Source organism: Temnothorax nylanderi, unplaced genomic scaffold (assembly GCF_030848795.1).
Source record: "Temnothorax nylanderi isolate EJ_2023f unplaced genomic scaffold, tnyl_v1.0 TNYL_tig0002_pilon, whole genome shotgun sequence".
Lineage (NCBI taxonomy): Eukaryota > Metazoa > Arthropoda > Insecta > Hymenoptera > Formicidae > Temnothorax > Temnothorax nylanderi.
In genome coordinates, this window is record NW_027249064.1 from 3588266 (window position 1) to 3605745 (window position 17480).

General features: G+C 38.9%; 2 long non-coding RNA genes across 2 annotated transcripts in view; one reads left to right on the forward strand and one right to left on the reverse strand.

Annotated features, from left to right (window-relative positions):
* The window catches only part of LOC139769862 (uncharacterized), a 146725-nt gene extending 143366 nt beyond the window's left edge, over window positions 1-3359 (reverse strand). The window contains exons 1-2 of the long non-coding RNA XR_011717640.1: window positions 2917-3359; window positions 1773-1907 (exon numbers count right to left, since the gene is read on the reverse strand). This is a non-coding gene — a long non-coding RNA (uncharacterized lncRNA). The remainder of the gene's footprint in view (window positions 1-1772; window positions 1908-2916) is intronic.
* A 2294-nt stretch (window positions 3360-5653) lies between these two features.
* On the forward strand, window positions 5654-6697 carry LOC139768015 (uncharacterized). Its single transcript, XR_011717263.1, has 3 exons — window positions 5654-6240; window positions 6357-6416; window positions 6641-6697. It is a non-coding gene; the product is annotated as an uncharacterized lncRNA (long non-coding RNA).
* Window positions 6698-17480: the final 10783 nt, after the last annotated feature.

Genomic DNA, 17480 nt, shown 5'->3' on the forward strand with positions numbered 1-17480 from the left:
ATGTTATCAATTTCGAATTTGGATGAACGTCAAAATCTTGCCCACGACTTGAGATATACATTTGAAAATCACATAACCGCGTATAAACGAAATAAAAATTTGCCATCAAATTTTGTGCAGCCTATTAGAAAAGCTCATGGTGTTGGAATAAAAAAAAATACGATAGTAAAACACAGTCCTATAAACAAGTTTCGGTAACACGTACTTTTACATATGTATCTATATTAAAAACTCTTCAATTTGTATTAAATAATAAAGTTGTTCAACAATATTTTACTAATGATATTACTGAAAATAATAATGCTTACACTCATTTCATTGACGGTAAAGTTTATAAAACTAATAGTTTTTTTCAAGTACATAAAAATGCAATTCAGATTCAGCTTTATTTCGATGAATTTGAGGTGTGTAATCCTTTAGGAAGCAAAACTGGCATTCATAAAATCGGAGCGTTTTACTTCACAATTAATAACTTTCCTATTTATGTTAATTCAAAATTAAAAAATATTTTTTTGGTAGCGTTATGTTATAATACTAATATTAAAGAATTTGGAATAAATCCTGTATTAGAGGTAATTATTAATGATATTAAAATTTTAGAGACGCGAGGAATATTCATTGATTCTTTATAAACATATATTTAAAAGGTACATTAATATCTACATCTTGCGATAATTTAGCTGGAGCTATGTTGTTGGGCATGAATGAATCTTTTAATTCTCATTACTATTGTAAAATCTGTACAATGAGTAAAGAAGAAGCCCAAAAAGCATGTATTGCAGATTTAAGTTTATTACGAACAACAGAAAGTTTTGTTTATTTAGCAGATCAACAGAAGTATGCAAACAGCGATACAATAAATTTTTTTGGAATAAAACAAAGGTGCTCTGTTAAATTTAACTCATTTTAAAGTTTTCAAAAACCTCAATATTGATGTAATGCATGATTTCTTGGAGGGCATTTGCCAAAGAGATTTAAAATTATTTTTAAATTTTTGTAAAGAATCTGGACTTATGACCTTAAATGATTTCAATGATAAAGTACAAGCGTTTGATTATGGCTTATGCAATAAACAAAATCTTCCAAGCATTATACACCTCAATAAAAATTCAAATTCAATTGGACAACGTGCAGCACAAACTCTTTGTTTAATAACATTTTTGCCTTTAATTTTACAAGATATAATTCCAAAACTTTGTGAGAATTTTACTAAATGGAAAATAATTTTGTTACTCATAAAAATATTAAAAATTGTCTTATCACCCAGAATTATGCCTGATATGTTAAATGATTTACAAGAAGTGATAAAAGAACATCACGAACTTGTAATTAAAGAATATCCTATTTCTTTAACACCAAAAGATCATCTTATCACTCATTATCCTATGATAATAGAAGAAATGGGCCCTCCCAGAGCATATTGGACTATGCGATTTGAAAGTAAAAATGGTTATTTTAAAGATTTATCTCATAAATTGAAAAATTTTAAAGATATTGCATTTACTTTATCAGTACGTCATCAAAAATATATTATCTCTGAGTGGAAAAACACACTTAGTTTTTTCGATGAACCAATTCTCCAAAATTTTAAGAAGGAACGTTTGAAATCTACAAACTATGCAACAATAATTGCAGAATAATAGTACTTTAATGAATTAATAATCTTAATTTATTAATTTAACAAACTGTAAAGTAAATTTACTTCAAGTGTCTTCCGTATGTTTTTAAATATCTTACACAGTAAAAAAAATTTAATTCATTAAAGTACTCACCTTTTTTGTTCTCTACGTGGCTCGGCTTTGTAATGATATCTGCGGATAAGATTCTTTCGCCGTGGGCTGAACCTCGTCCAGCTGACACAACTATAGTACTTGCTGCACCGGCACCAGCATCTCCACTGCCACTGGCTACGCAAAAGATAATTGTAATTTTATTCCTATTTTTAATATCTAAAAAACATATTTACAACAGTACAAATTTCTAAAGTATTTCGATTATAAAAATGTATGTAAAGCCACAAAAAAATATCTGCAATACAGTGGTATACAAAACGCGCACACCATTAAATCATTTATATGGTACCATCAAATATGTATCGGTGTTAGCTTCATGTAATCTGAGAAAAACTCGTACTAGGCGCGGATAAAAATTGTTTTAAAATTGTTAATTGATGGAATATCGATTTGAAATGGTATACATGTGTGGAATTTGATTAGAACTATCGGGAACTCTCGTCAAATATAATATTCAACACGTTTTGATACTTCAAATGCGAAAGTCGTGCTAGATTCGCGAAGTTAGCACGACATTTTTTCAATTTCGATTTTATAATATAAGGAATGTGGAACTTGTTTTAATTTTTATCATTTTTTTTTATATGTAGAACTATGAAAAGTGCTATTAGAACTCTCGGTATATTTTTGAAATTATTATCGTAGAATGTCTGGCCAATTTCACAGATCCGAGAAATCTATCGCACATATCTCACGCGAAACTCCCCTCGATACATCATCCAAAAAAGCGATAATAATAATCGCGACCAATCGTAATTCGTTCATATCAGACTCACCATTACTACGTTTATGCGAGCGTTACTTCTGTATATTGTAACTTAAGATAATTCACTCATTTACGCGGAATGAATTATCGTAAGTTACTACAAATCCCCGTTTATGCGAAGGAATTATCGTAAGTTACTGCGTATATACATAATACGTGTCCCGTCGACCCGACGAAAAAACGACCCCGCGACGAGCGTCTTCCAGGAAAACGGTACCGACGGGAAACATGGCGGATGTATCGCGCTCGCGGCGAAAACCGCGCGATCTTCTCGACGGGACGACATGGCGTCCATGGCGATCGCATTTGCGAGCGCGATTACTCGCGTCAAACGAATATGAAGCGTTGCGTACTTACAGGAGAGGCGAGGCACTCTCGGATGCCTCCGATGTGCACTTCGATGTAAAATTGTCTTTCGCGCCAGCCTCGATCGTGGATCGATTCCAGGGATTCCACCGTCTTCAATATGCGCGAGATTCGGCGACGAGAGGACGCAGCTCCGCAAGCGTCGCGCACTCGCCATGCTGGACGACGATTAACCCGCATTTTTCGCGATAAGCGGCCATGTCGGTTATTCTAGTTACGAGAGATTGTCGAACGTACCGATTCTCGCGGACACCGGCCGTCGGTCGAGGCTCTCTCTCTCCGCCGTGTCCCCTCCGTTCAATCGTTACGAGACGAATACCGCGAATACGATATCGTTATTACACACATCACGCTCACTCGCGGCCGAATACGATTACGATCGAAGCTGATCGAAGGATCCACGCCGCGTCGTGACGTCGCGACCGTACCGCGCAATGTCCTGATGGGAACTGTCCCCCAGTCCCCCACCCCTCACATTCCTACGCGCCGCCGGGCGCGACGTACTTGCCGAAATAACTACGCGCGCGACAACGAAAACACGCGATTGGCCAAAATAATGAGGTGATCCTCGCGCGTTTAGAATTCCGAGAAAAGCTCCCTGGCGACGGCGACGAACGGCAAATAGAAAAGAAATACAGCGATTTCCACGAATCTATATGTATATACGATTTCTTAGAGATTTCATAGAAAATAATGAGAGCATCTAAATATTCGACGCTTGTTATAGAAAACTGTAATAAATTCACAACGACACACATTTGACTAAAACTTTTGTATTCAAGAGGAAAACACGTATTTATCGCATAATTATAGTTAGCAAGCGGATATCGCTGTATTATCGCTCGCTTTCCCATTTTAGCTTACGAATGGACGAATCCATTATTGGGCCCCATTATTGGGTCTTACAAATTTCTTTAACAATAAGACATATTAAGATACGAATTCAATCTTTGATATAGACGTTAATACTTATTTCGTTCAATTGTATGTATACATATCCTTTCAAAATTGAGCAAAGAGTTAATAACATTTATTGCTGATCGTCCATCAAAATCGATTCTCCTGAAAATCGTTACGAAAGTGAGAGAATCTAATAATAACCTTTTGATGCTTTTGATAAAGAACTGCGATGATTTGGCTACTCAGCATAAGCTACAGTAAAGTAGAAATTTGAGTAAAATTCTTTATTTAAAATTCAGAAATAGTGCGTTAATCTTCTAATTGAAACCAAGTATAAAGAATTTTCGGATATTTCTGAAAATTACGAGCTCTTGAAACTTTCGCGCAGTCTAAGTTAAGGCTTGAGAGAATATACATATACTTGTTATGTGATAGAATCGCGAAAGATTAAAGTGGTTCCTCTCTCTCCTTCTGGAAGAAGGAGAAGGGAGCGCGAAAAAGACCGAAAACCTAGTCAAGCTGACAATGAGTGGTACATTCGTATACATTCGACGTGCACGAACGGTGCAGTTAAGCTCGATGTTGGATATACACGGGTCCCTATGCGAAACGCGCTGTTCTGCCCGATTAAGTCGAATGTATTGTTGCAAAGTCACTTCGCGTTAAGGCCTTTGCACGTAAAGCGTCGTCTACAATGGCAGCAGGAGTATACAGTAAGACGTAAGCAGTAAGTTATTGACTAATGGGATTTTTGCAATTCAAGAATAATCGACTATGGTTGGTCAATAGCTTACTGCTTACGTCGAACTGTATACTCCTGCTGCCATTGTAGACGACGCTTAACAAAGTTTTAGTCATAATCGTAAGGCCGTAAGAAAATAGACTAATCACAATCGATTATTCTCCTTGAGCTCGAAGAATAATCGAGTGTGATTGGTCTATTTTCTTACGGCCTTACGATTATGACTAAAACTTTGTTACGTGCAATGGCCTTTACTGAGTTGCTGCTCCGTTGTTTGCCGAAAGTGCTGTCTAGATCCTCCACTAACGTTTTACGTAGTCGTGCACAGGCGTTTCCGACTGCGCTGTAAAAGCTCTTATTAGGCTGGTTCTATACAATTAGTCGTATGTCGTAGTCGGATCTGTCGGATGTCGGAACGCAGTCGATGGTCTAATGAGAAAAATTCGTTTTCGAAAAAGAAATTCTTTCATTGGACCATCGGCTGCGTTCCGACGACGACATACGCCGCGATTGATTGTAGAACCCGCCTTAACGACGCCGACGTCGAGATCATCTAAGCAGCTCCGTGAAAAAGTATCGTTGCCCATTGTATCGCGAATAATCTAAATATATAATAATAACAATAATAATCTAAAAGTGAAAAACGTGAGAGATTCGTCGATTATCTTCATTTAATTCCTTCTTCTGAAATATAAATTGATTATAAATGTATCGCGTCTCAAAAACACATTAACAGCAAAATGGCGCCGTTTGGTTGAAGTTAACTTGAGTTAACTTCGTTTGCGAACATCAGTTCAAATTCCGAAAAAGGACCTATTTATTTAAAGCAACTAATCCCGCATCATATTTTGAGTAATTGCAGCTATATGCATCGTAACGGTGATTTCTTAATAGAAAAACTATAATTATAAGCGTTATATATAATTATAACTAATTATAAGATACAGAACGTTAATCGTTCTCGAAAGGATAGAGCCCTTGCAAAGATCGCGAGGTACGGGGCTGAGCGGTCCGCGCCCCGCGCCCCCGCGCCATCTTGCAATAGGTCTCTCGCGTCGCGTCGCCGTCGGTCACTTAACGGAGTAAGATCGCTCCGCGTTTTTCGTCGATTTTACGTGTCTAAGCAACTCGTTCGGGCAAATTAGTATCGCTAGTATCGAATAACGTCTCCGGAGCATCGAATGAGATATCGGGCGATCGTCGTTACGCATTAATTAACGTGCACGATCGATGTGAATCGCGGTTGCTCCGCCGTAACCCGTCTTCTCGTCGCACAGAACGAAGTTGTCTCGTTCGCCCTGACAGGCTTCCGCGTGAAGTGATCCGCGCGTTCGAGTCGTTGTCGGGAGTGTCGCGTAATGTCGCCGGAACGTCGAATGAAGTTTCGGGAGTGCCGAATGAGATATCGGGCGATCGTATCATACATTAATTAACGCACACGATCGATGTAAATCGTGATTGTCCGATCGTAACCCATCTTCTCATCGACGGACGAAGTCATCCCGTTCACATTCTGACAATCTTTCGTGTTTGAGTCGGTAGTGTCGCGTAATGTCGCCGGTACGTCGAATAAAATCTCGGAAGTGCCGTACGGTATAAATCGCGCCTTGAATTCGGTCTTGATCTCTCTTCCCCTTCAGCGACGGCAAACTATCACCGTCGCTATTAAAATTGTAAGTATATTATAGTAACCGACGGTATACGAATGTTTAATAATTACTGAAAATATTATTAAGATTGTGATAATAATTATTCGTGGCGTCTCTTAAACAGCTTCTTATATTTGCAGCTTCTCCATTGAGATGATTGAGATGAGTGAGGGATGCTGCTCCATTCTACGGGATGCTCGGTGAGTCCGATTTTTAAATATGTATCTTTTCTTATCTCATTTCATACTTCTTTAAAATATAAATTATTTTCCGTTAAGTTGTTAAGGACATGCGTGCGATTGGTTAAGCTGTGATTTATCGACATTTATTAATTATGTATCCGTGACAGTTAATTTATATATATAGAATGGATGGTGATAATAATTATTCGTGGCGTCTCTTAAACAGCTTTTTATATTTGCAGCTCCATTGAGATCATTGAGATGAGTGAGGGATGCTGCTCCATTCTACAGGATGCTCGGTGAGTCCGATTTTTGAAATCTGTATCTTTCTTATTTCATTGCACGCACCGTCACGCGTGCTCCGCTGTTTTTCACGGTGCATAAAGGCGATCATTATTACACGCCGCTACGCGCGTACGTACGTAACGAACGGCCGGGGCGGTCCATAGTACACAGACGAGTGATAAAAATATCCCCGATCTAGATTAGGCGAACGCGCCGGAGTACAATGGGAACCTCCGGGCGTCTTTCCGCGTGCGTTCGAGCGGGCGTTCGTATATACGATACATGCAAAGCAGGATATATCTCAGGTTCGGAAAATACGTCGTAAATCACCTCCACGCGCCCGATTAGCAGCACGCGCGTGATTTCGGTAGATCCTTTCTAAATGCATTATTATTATTGTCTAACAATATTTATAAGTATTAGAAAGCGTGCGGAATCTGTTGATAACAGATCGCCAAGTGCAGATCATCCAGATATTTTCTTCTCGTACTCTCGAGGTTTCAAGAGATTTTACAATTGATATTGTCGCTACGAAAGATGAATCCTCCGGCGCCTCGTGTACTATCGCCGCGGAGAACGCGAATTTCTAGATCGACAGACGGCAGATTGAAGCGATAAATCACACTCTCGGTCCTCGCATAAATAATGACACTACGCTCGTGATACCTTTATTTTAACGCGCGATACGTCTCATGCGTGATCGATCACGCCGCGTACCGCGGCCCATTAACTCCGTGATTTCAATTACTTTTCAATAAATGCGGTAACGATACCCCCGTCCGTCTCGAGCGAGCGCGAGTGTGGCACCGAGGTGGGAGAGGCGCCACGCGAAGGCGGAAAATATTGGCCGCCTGGCGAAACGGGTTCCTCAGATTAACCCACACGCACCGGGCGATCGATCTTTTTGCGAAACGCGACCGATAATCGGGAGCCGCGTCACGATTACGCGCGCGTACGGACTTTTCCCGCGCGTAATATTGTTGCGCAGTGCGCTTTTCATCGTCGATTAGCTCGAGCCGATAGCTGCTCTCGGCCGCGCCGTGACAAATCAATTATAACGTGGGTAGAAAGTCTAACGTTGCGGAATTGCGCGACGCTCGTTGTTGGCCGCTCGCGTCCGGAAAAATCTTAATGATCCGCCTTTATGAGCGTTTTCCGCCGTGATATTTCAATCGATACACGCAGCGATATAGCTGCTTTAAAATAGAATCCACTGTCTGCTCGGTTTATCGCGTTTGCGCAATGTGGAAATCTATTCAGATACCTACGGTACGATCGGGAAGTCGCGTATTTTATTATTGTATTATATTTGTCGTCGGTTACGCCACTATCTTGCTGCAATAACTTCAAGAGTTTGTTCTTGTAATTGCGATAAGCAATGATAAATAACATTCGGAAGTGGAAGTTTCTGCGTCATACACGTACATATTTTGCGTCAATAAAGAAATAAATGGAATAACGAAATAGCAGCATACTCAGGGAATGTATTTATTGAAAATACAATTCACGATTAATTATATAAATCCAAATATAGTCATAATTCGGCTTATACATATTTACTTGTAATTTGTAATACTCTCTTCTATAATATGGAAGATATATTATATCTTTCATTTCATATCATATTATTAATATTCATAATATGCATATTATATTAATAATACGCTGAGTTATTTATTTATTTATTCATTTAACTCTGATTTGATATATCAGTAATTTTGCTTTAAGTTTTGACTAATAACATAAGGATTGAGTTGGCAATTTGTAAGACCGCATCGTGAGTCAAGTTTTAAGAATTGAATAGAAAATTAAATCATCGTGATTTCGCAATCATGTCGAATAAACCGCGGGCGACCCGACACGAAATCTTGCCGGGATTAATTATCGCTTTAATCCTATTATCGGCCGATTTGTCGAGCGAGGCGTTTCAATGCACGCCACACTGTCATGCTGTGCGTACGTTGACACGCGCATGCACGCGTACTTGAGTATTGCGTGCGCCCTAGTGCGTTACATTGCGTAAACACATTGCGTCGTGCGGCCCAAGATTTATGACCCGATCATCGACGCGCCTCGATATTCTGAAATCACAGAGAATTTCATGAAGCCAAAGCCGAGAGTTTGTACATTTAGTACAACATCGAACATTGTCTAACAATGATGAAAAATATGTTGTAGCTTTGCGCATAGTTTGTAATAAATAACAACTACATCAAAGATAAATTTAATGAAAAACGAATCTTAGATTAAATCTTAGATTAAAGTATAGATTTTTAGAATAAAAACATATAGATCTTGAATAAAATACCTCGGTAGATTATATCTCAACTATTGAGATGGAACGATTTAAACGACAAGTAAATAAATTATACATCATTCGCTTAAAACATTAGCAGAAACGTTATTTAACGTGTTCTAACGTTCCAACACATTCCTGAGATACATCTTGCGATACACAATGTAATTAAATTCACTAACTGATTTTCCCATTTGCTTCTCGAGAATCTGGATGTCGCGAATCACGTTAACACACAAGGGGTGTGTACATCGAGCGTGTACGTGGATCCATAAATACGGGCGTAATGTAAATGTACGGTACCTGCGCGCGGGAACAACTCATCGATACTCGTTCGAGGGAGAACGCGAGCGCGGCAATCTCGTGAGAAAATCGCGGATAAGCCGCGAGCTCACGTGACTCACCTGATATGACCCCGCGGTCAACCACGACTGCAGCCGCGGGCAGACAGGTGCAAAATGGGCTCTAAAAAGCGACATTCCACGACGTTAACGGTGTTACTAAATTTCCGAGCCGACGGCGGCGTCTCTCTCGCTGCCGACGCGTTGGCATTGTGCTGGAAATGGCGTTTCAACTCGTATATACGTAATCCGCAGTTTCTTGTGTCGCAAGAGATAGGAAATAATGGTCGCTATCTCGGCGGCGTCGGCGGGCGGCGTTCGTGCTTTAATATGACGAGGAAAATATAAGCTTGTCGGCACAGTATCGAGTTGTGTTCGCTCTGAGTAACGCCGGCGCGCATTTTTCCCGAACGCGTTTCGCCACATGGCTTCTTGACAAAAATTCACAATTTCCACGCGCGTGAGATTTGCTGTAAATTAATGGAGATAAGCTACGAATTTATTTATCGCTATTATCGCTATTTTGCTTTCACACGTATTCGCGGGTGGCGGCGCGCCAAAGCGCCGCCGTTGACTCACATGATTGAACGTGTAATCGAATGCATTATACGTATATCATTCATCTAAAAAACTCTCGCGTTCCTCACATACCGCGTAACGCTAATTGATTAACGTAACTTCCTCTCCGATTAGAGAGATACGGAGGTAATGACAAGCGAGTGAGTTATTATTTTTGCGATCTTACACCCATGAAAGATATATCGAAATAAAAACTCGTTCTAGACGGCGAATTCTTAAAATGTGAAAATTTAGTGTTTTTGTAGCATTCCGATTTTCTGAAGGATATTATTTACAAAATTATCTATAATTATACAAAGCTAACATCGGTTGCAAAATTAGGTCGGCAATTATTGCCATAATTTCGTTATCAGATCAAGTGCCGAAAGTCATTGGCATATAACCTCGATCGGCTTGTAAAGCAAATAAAATTTCCAACGCGGGGAAAGAGAAGGAAAAAACAACTTTATTCCGAACATTATAATTAAGCTGATATTTACGAGGAAATAAACCATTGCACGCTACGTGGTGTTAATCGATTTCCGCATACGCGTGATGTCAAAACGGTGGGTACTCGGTTGTAAGAAGCAAAGAATAATGGGCGCTGGAGAACAGGTGCTTTTGCCTTTGACGTTTAAATGTATGGCTATAACCGTCGCAAGGATATCAAGAACACGCGGACGACTTTTCTGCTTTTACCGTTAACCCACCGCGTTTATCTCCCTCTTCTGCAAGTTTCTTCTTCGTCTCGGTTTACTTTCAATAACTTTTGACGATTAATTTCGTTAATTTATACGGCAATCTTTTTACGCACCTGTTCAATATATGTATTGCAATGTCGTGTATTACTATCATAATAGAATAGAAGTTTTAAAATGTCTAAATCTTTAATCTTAGATTAATAACATTATATTTAAATCCAGTTTATATATATATATAAATCAAATCTAGAATAAAAATGTATTTATTATTATTAAACTAAAATGTATTGTTTTTAGTTTAACGATAATAAATGTATTTTTGACTTTAGATTATTAACATTAATGTACGGGCCCTTTTTGGGCTTGAATGAACATCGTTGTTAGTAACCAAAGTTTCTAAAACTTATAAACATATTACTATACTAAAATTTTAAGTATAATTTTTTATATATAAATATTTTAAATCTTGAAATATATTATGAAATTACGACCTCGGAGAAAAATCCTTGCCGAGAAAGTAATTGAAACTATCGGTAAGTGGCATCCGTCTATCTCGAACAATTTACTCGGTGACTCACCTTCCGTACGCTTCTATCTGACATTCGAGAGAGGCATGTAAGGAGAACAACGGTACCCGCATTCATCGTAATTAATCCACTAATTTACGATACACGCTCGGCACGTTGTACTCCAGGAACGGTCATATTTATATACCTGGCAAATCAGGTAAAGATATCGCGCGCGCCAGTCAGCCCGGCGATTCGAGACGCGTATACGACGATAACCTCGCGATTTGCGTAATAACTATCAGCGGCGCGCGATCAGCATCCGGTAATACAATCTTTTGTTGCAGCCTGGTCCGCAAAAACCGCGCGCTCAGTGTGTGGTATCTGGCCCGCGATTTTATGTTCCTTTTTCTCTCTTTTTTTTTTCTTATACGTGCTGTGGCGCGGTAGTATACACCGCCGTCGCATATAGCAGCCATTATTCCAGCCCATTTGAGCGACATGCGGACAATGAGGAACACAGGCCACCCGCGGCTTAAGTGTTCCCCATTAAAAGTGCGAATTCTGCTACAATGCCTTTTGCCCGGGCTAACATAGAGCTCATAGACGTAACAATTATGTCGCGTGCTGACGGCTGCCACGGTACTTTCCACATCTATCGTATTTATCTTTAGATAAATGTACACACAAATCCACGTACATGTATAAGTGAGCCAATAAATTACTACCTAGTATAAATATTCATATCTAGATATATAGTAATACGGTATACATGTGTATATTATTACATGAGAATTACATCTTTTAATTATTAATTTTTTTAAATCGATAAAATAGTAGGTAATTCAATATATTATCATCTACTTTTGAATTAATTCAGTACTATAATTAGCGCTTAATCGACAAAACTGAGCTGGCCGATTGGTGGGAGTTAAAAGGTTTCACAGCCTGCTCGTATAATATTGCCGTGATAGCCGAATATCTTTTGCTCATTAGGGATCGTCCGCTCGATACTGGTCAATGATTTATTGCTGCGAATATACTAGTATTTCACGCGCGTAATTGATAATCCTCGCACGGGCCGCAGATTACCAGTATCTGCCAGCGTACCAATTAATTGCGGTTCGATCATTATACCACGCGTTTAATATTATCTGCTATTTCTCTATGCGCGTTTACAGATAAATACGCACATGTATACAGAAACAAGCAATAATTCAATTTATCATGAAAATATCGACAGAAATGTTTAATATTGCCTACGTGCATTATGTTTTCTCTCTTTTCTCTCTCTTTCTCTCTTTCATACACACTCACTTTACTCACTTTAATCTTCGAATATCTTTAAATTTACAATTTTGTGTCACTTTTATCTTATATCGTTAATCGATTTCGATAAAAACACATTATGTGATTTATAAATTCTTAGATGCACATATGCTCCTTTCTGCAATTTCGAATTGTAAAGAATCTTATAGTAAGAGCATCAAGGTAAAACGAACATTCTCGTGGTATCGTGGTATCTCATTGGTTAATTGCGACTGTCGCCCGCAGTCTGTGATTTACGAGACTAAGAACGACGATATCGCTTCTCCAGTTCAAGTCTCATCCTAGATTATCAGCCCCTCCCGTAAAACCAGTTAGTCGTGTACTTAGGTGACCAAACTCGCACCAACGCCAATATTTTTTGATAATATTAATTATTGTATCATTCCATCTTTTTTATAGCGCGTTAATCAATATATGAATACATTTGATATTTAGACTGTAATATTTAATATAGTTAATAATAAATTCGCTTGTCTCTCGATTACAAATTTTCATAGAATCTAATTACTAAACAACGCTTGAAATGTAAAATAATACATTTACTCGCTGACGAAATCAGCAAGCATATCTCTTTGTTCAAATGTGTTTGGTGGAATTCAAGATTATCGATCGTGACATCGTCGTTTGCTGATCGGGAGCCACGCAGAGATCGCGATCGTATTTATTTCACGGAGTGATCTGATTATGCACTGCTTATGCATCCCGATGCAAATAGCATGCGAGAACACAGTGGCCTTTGATTCTCGAAAGGCCCTCGCTGTTCTTGGTAGGCCCGAAAGGCACCTGAATGGACCCATTTCGCTCCGCGGGGTGCCAACATTAATGCGCTATCATCTCAACGAACGTATGAGAATGTATGCGAGCATATAATCGTGACGAGACACCGCGTCCGTTAGCAAGTCGCGACCTGAGATGCGATCGAGAAATTATTATCGATGGAAGAACGCTCGGTCGCGACTCTTCGTTAATTAATAATTCCGCGTAGCATGTGGTTGCAATTTAAACGAGACTTAGCTAACGGTGGTTTACCGGTAAACGACGCTTGGACTAGAGACGCCAAGATACTCTGTGACCACAATTGTGTGTCCGTTTGAAAATTTATTTAACGCGCGAGAAAGATTACAGTTTATCTTAAATCAAAATTTAATTTACGATTCTGTTTCGCCTCGAGTGGACCGCGGCGATTAATGCGCATCGAGCGATGCCGCGAAGTCTAATAAAACAATATAAAGTAACTGTACACGCCGGTGGGAAACCGCCGTGCTGGAATTCGGAGCAGGTGAGCCGAAGCACGTGAGTCCTTGTGGATGCATCGGTATTCCGAGTGCATCTACAATTGAATATTGTGTATATGCATAGCACAGTTACGCTTGAGTACACACTGTCGGCCGCGGAATTATTTTCATACTTTCACGCATAGTGATTGTTTGGCTAGAGTTGTCGGGGCCTGCTCCCTCAAGCATGAATAACCCGGTAATTAAATTTATATCATTATATCGATGTGCGCTCGTTATATGTACCCTTTGGCTGTTTAGTGCGATAATTTTTTATGCAAATTTGTGAATAAATAATTTTATCGTAGATTGATGAAAGTATAATTCAAGAAAGCAAAACGTTTATTATAGCAGTAGCTATTTGTTCTCGTAGTTGAGTAATGAATAATCCGTGTTATATTCATGGTGACATTAGTAATAATGAAAATCGTTTATGAAGAATATTACCTGCAATTCTATTTAAATTAGCGTCACGGGCAATAACATCGTGAATGCATGAAATCCTCGTTTTATCTCATGATGCTTCTTATAATTTTCATACTGTAGCGTGCTGCTTGCGTGAAGTTGGGCGTGTGTGACTCGGCATATGTTAGAGATGTTCTGAGGAGACACGCGAGTGACATGACGTCGTATATACATCTGATATTCTTCGGAGCAAGATCACCGACCGACCAACGCACAATCGACTTGTCATGATTCATGTTTAATATAAATCTGATTTGCTCATACCAGACTCGTCTAAATTCAACCTTATTTCTTGCAACAATATTTATTTGATTTTCAGGTATCTAATTAATTTAGAAAAAAATTTGAAGTTTATATCTATATATAAGCGATTCAATTTTTAATCTGAAATCTCTTGACATATTTTATGAAATTTACTTGTTAATCATTTATTTTCTCAATTAATGGGATTTGTAGGCTCGATTTTTCTGATATGTGATAGATAAATGTAAATGTAGGTCGATTAGTAATTAATGAGAAAGTTACAATATCTATAGAATATCTAGAATACGGAATCATATGGAGCGCTTGCAAAGTCCGTTGATCTTATTCCGTGGCTTATCGACGACTGTAAATAATCCTCGCGACGAGTCACGATCGTCACACGAGACTGGGCCTGTGTGTGATTCAGCACGTGAGAAAGAAATACGTATGGCATGATGGGTGACTGACATTCTCGAGGGAGGCGCGACTTGTGACACTTTCGGATCATCGACCGACTGGACTGATGCTCCTTAAAAATCGAGAAGCTCGCGATATGTGATCTCGTTCGTAGAGCCGTTTAGCGTATGGCCGTCGCGAATACGTTAGCCGTCTCGTAGGCGAGACTTCTTTCATGCGCGTCTCATCATCGCGCTTTTGCGATTCATTCGCGGCTTATCGTGCCTCGGCGGATACAAACCAGCCTTCTAGAACGGGTTCAATAGATCAATCGATCGATTTTCTACCTAGTCTATCTATAGTGCACCTGGATCCATCGTTTCTTAAGTCCGTGAATTAATGCAGCTTCCGAAGAAGAGTTCGCTAGAACGATAAACATAATAAACATAAGCGATCTGTCGATGAATGATCGATACCTTGATTCTTACCGTTCAGTAGTCTTTATAGGTATTATAGTTCAACATTTAAAAAAAAGCGGCATTCTTCCTATTGTATACCCTTCAATTATATACCGTTAAAGCCTTTACCTACGTATTCAATTTTCAAGCATAAATTATCTTGCATAATTATTTTTGTTAATAATTGTACATATCAAGATAATTTATATTGCTATTTTCTTTTTATTACTGTCTCGCATTTAATCACAATCTTTTTTTCTCTTTGCACACTGAACAAGCCCGATAACTATCCGGCGAGCAGCAAATCACAATGGTTTAGTGCACCGCTTAACAGATTGTGTCAAATTGAACTCGCGTGCATACTACTCTTGCTCGATATCACGTGTAAACTGTGTACCACGTGGCAGTATAACGGTTATCTGAAAAATCGATCAACCATCAAATAAATTGCCGCGCTCGCGGATATCGCGTAATAATATCCAGCATTATGAAGAAATCCTTTCCCCTATTGTTACGCTACGAGATATGTGGTCGTTTCTGACGGCAGTTATACGCCTTCTGAAATTCGAGATCGATACACCGCCGCCCAAGATCGATACACCCGCGACTACCGATCGGTTAGAGATCGGAATCTGCATTCCGCGACCGGAGTCGTGGGCGGTCGCACGATATCACGGTAGAAAAGTTTGGGCTTATGCTAATCGACTTGCTCTCGTTTCAATAGAAATTATATTAATTTTACGAATAGACATAATTCATAACGAAAAGCTGCTTTTATTCATTCTGTACAATTTCTATTGGGTCATCCCATAAATAATGCGGCAATAGAAAGGAATTTGATTTATTCTTTCAAAAGTATCTCTAAAAGACCGCATTACTTATGGAATGACCCATATAATTCGCTATTTCTTTATTTTATCGAAAAGAATTTCTTTGATTATATATGTATTTATATCTATGTAGAAACACTTCGTTAAAACGCGCTTTAATACAAGATTAAGTATAATAGAAGGATAAAATTTAAAAAAATTAAATTAAATTAAGATTAATTTAATCAAGTTCTCTAAAAAGAATTGTCAGACTATAACTGAACGTTTAAATTCTTTTAACTCTTTAGAGAAAGACTCAATACTCTGAGAGGAAAGTTAATAGAGCACCTCGTCGCGTGTTTATTATCCCCTTTTGCGTGGTAAAATCCTTTTTACGCACAGAGGGGAGGAAGTTTCGCTTTATAACGTGCTTAAGCGCGAACTGGAACAGGTTGAGTTTAATGCCTGCCGCCAGCGGCAGGAATCGAATGTAATGCCGTTTGGGCTTGGCGTTCGTCGGGTACTGAATCTTCCCGACGCCCACTATATGTCGTCGACGTACCCGACGCTCTCCTATCCTCCTCCTATCCTCCTATCCTAACTATCCTCGTTTTCTTTCCGGGTCTCTCTTCGGCGTGCACTATCGACTTGTCGCAGCTCCATTTTACTTATAGGTCTATGATTTCTGAGGCGATTCTTCGAGATGATGATCGTCTCGTTATATAACTGTCGTCTTATTAATAATATAGTATTAGGTTTATTTTTATCTGCACAAAATAACTATTATTGTGGACAAGATCGCTTAGTTAGACGGAGAAAAGATTATAAAAATTTGATAATTTTAAGGAGATATAATAAAACAGAATATTAGTTGGCGCCGTATGTATTGACGCAAGCACCATAATGCGATACCAATCTCTTAAAAAAAAAACTGAAGGACTGAGAGACCCGTATCGCTTGCTTATCGAGCGTCATAGTCTCGTCGCTATCCGACCCATTTCCGGGGAGATGAAACGCGCCGATAGAACGCACCATCATTCTTCTTCGCGTGCTTATAGATCTTCAAATATGCGTCGTGTATGTATTTTGTGGTGGCAGCATTACAAGTTACATAAACTTGTATTTCATTTTTGTCAATAATTTGAAATAACTTTTTAACTTTGATGAGGAATATCTCTATATATTATTTTTCAGTAATTTCTTAATTATTATTAATGCCATCACTCGTAAATGAGTGTCTTATTTTACTTAGCTGACAGGTTGGGTTTCAATTATCTTCATTTACCTTACATATTTCTCTACGGAATTGAGATTCGCGTTGCTAACTATGCCCATCCCAAGCATTTGTCGCTTAGGCTAATTGGCTTGTCATATTATCTCGTTGGGACCATTAAGTTTCAATAATTGGCGATTGCCGATCG